Below are 2580 nucleotides of genomic sequence, written 5' to 3' on the forward strand. Positions count from 1 at the left end.
TTTAATTGTTGAGTTGTTATCGGTTTAATAAATAAAGCCAAAACTGTGGCCGTGTTTTATTTAATTGTTGAGTTGTTATCGGTTTAATAAATAAAGCTAAAACTGTGGCCTTGTTTTGTTTAATTGTCGAGTTGGTATCGGCTTAATAAACAATGCTAAAACTGTGGCCGTGTTTTATTTAATTGTCGAGTTGTTATTGGTTTAATAAATAAAGCCAAAACTGTGGCCGTGTTTTATTGAATTGTCGAGTTGTTATTGGTTTAATAAACAATGCTAAAACTGTGGCCGTGTTTTATTTAATTGTCGAGTTGTTATCGGTTTAATAAATAAAGCCAAAACTGTGGCCGTGTCTTATCTAATTGTCGAGTTGTTATCGGTTTAATAAACAATGCTAAAACTGTGGCCGTGTTTTATCTAATTGTCGAGTTGTTATCGGTTTAATAAACAATGCTAAAACTGTGGCCGTGTCTTATCTAATTGTCCAGTTGTTATCGGTTTAATAAACAATGCTAAAACTGTGGCCGTGTTTTATCTAATTGTCCAGTTGTTATTAGCTTCCTAAATTAAGTTAAAGCTTTCAATAAGTATAAACACATTTCATCATCTTCTGTAATTTTTGTAATAATTTCATCATTTTTTGTTTTCTAAGCTATTATCAATAAAAAGTTTTATATATATGTTCTTGAAACGAGCTGTCGACTTATTACCGAGAACACGAATTGTGACTACGGATTACTACCGAGTACTCGAGCTGTGACTAAGGCTTATTACCCGAGCACACGAGAACCCTATCGTACAGTCGAAATGAACGCTGTGACCTTATTGACCTCTTGGCTCCCTGGATGAACTTTAGGTTGATTGATAGGTTACATATGAGTGAATAACCCGATTATCGAAACGACATCGTCTTCAGATAGATGATATGTGAGTCTATCAATTGTAATAAAACAATATATCCATCTGTATATGACTTCTATTGACACTAGGTGTCTAGATTAAACTACGCGTGAACATCTTAATGTTCGTGTCGTGATTTTATAATCTTATTACACACAAAGTCATATTTCAAATATTTTTTTCTCTTAAGAAACAACATTTTACAAACTGTCATCAACTTATGAACATATTTTTTGTGTAAATGTTTCTCTACGTAATCGGTTTGTAAAAGATTAAGAAGGAAGCAAAAAGTAAGTTAATTCACTTCCAACCGCTTTTTTTTTTCTGTTTGTGTTTCATCAAATTTAGAATTATTAAATAGTTTTTCTAGAGTAAATATTCGGAGCTTAGACGAAAGATGTTCACTCGTGCCAACAACAAGTAACGCCCTCTATTTTAATTCCCTTTTTTTTATCCTAACCTAGTGACATTACACTTGGTAATGAAAATGTAAGAAACTATTTTTTCTTTGAAGTTACTTAAAACGTTTACTGAACAGAATGTAGCTCTTCGTATAGAAATCGAAAGACAATTTACAACTTGTTCTGTGTACAACTGCGAAAAAGAAAATAGTCTGATAATAAGCAAGATTACGACACTTTTGATATACAACATTGTTTATTGACAAAAAAGGGACATGGATAAACGTTTCGGAATTCTATCAGATTCCATCTTCAGTATTTAAAGCAGAATAAAATGAATTTAAATTTGCGTAAGTCTTTGGACATTGCTAAAGTAGAATTACTAAATATAACGACAACTAAACAAATAAAACACAAAACAGTAATCATGGGGAGAAACTACAGCAAGAAAACACAACAAAAAAGTAAAGTCAGTAATACGAACATATGAAAAATGTATAATTTAAATGAAGATTGCATGTTGTTCAGTGTTGGAGAGTGCTGCTTGATGTGGAAGGTTTCTTTAATCAAGAATTCCAGGTCAGTATTAGACTTGCGTAGGATAAAAAAATTGGATAGCATAGGTTGATGTCCTATTACTTCACTATGTTGGCGTTTAGAGGAAACACAGGGGTTACTCATTTTTTTGCGTTTTGATGGGAATTCTCATATGTTTATAGGCTCTGACTTTTAAATGGCGTTTACTACCAATCAAGCACGTATTGGAACGACAAAAGTAACTCTTTTCTATAAAGTTTTTTTATCGTCTTCGTTAATTATAGGAGAGTTGAAAAATACGGAGCACGATATTAGAGTTGGATCTTCATTAAGTTATATAAACTATCATCTACCAACAAGGACAAAACTAGGGTTAGCAGTTCACTAAATTATGTAAACTATCAATCACTAACAAGGACAAAACTAGGGTTATCAGTTCATTAAGTTATATAAACTATCATCTACCAACAAGGACAAAACTAGGGTTAGCAGTTCACTAAATTATGTAAACTATCAATCACTAACAAGGACAAAACTAGGGTTATCAGTTCATTAAGTTATATAAACTATCATCTACCAACAAGGACAAAACTAGGGTTATCAGTTCACTAAATTATGTAGAGTATCATCTACCAACAAAGACAAAACTAGGGTTAGCTGTCCACTAAATTATGTAGAGTATCATCTACCAACAAAGACAAAACTAGGGTTAGCTGTCCACTAAATTATGTAGAGTATCATCTAC

Source organism: Limulus polyphemus, unplaced genomic scaffold (assembly GCF_000517525.1).
Source record: "Limulus polyphemus unplaced genomic scaffold, Limulus_polyphemus-2.1.2 Scaffold12785, whole genome shotgun sequence".
In the NCBI taxonomy this organism is placed as follows: domain Eukaryota; kingdom Metazoa; phylum Arthropoda; class Merostomata; order Xiphosura; family Limulidae; genus Limulus; species Limulus polyphemus.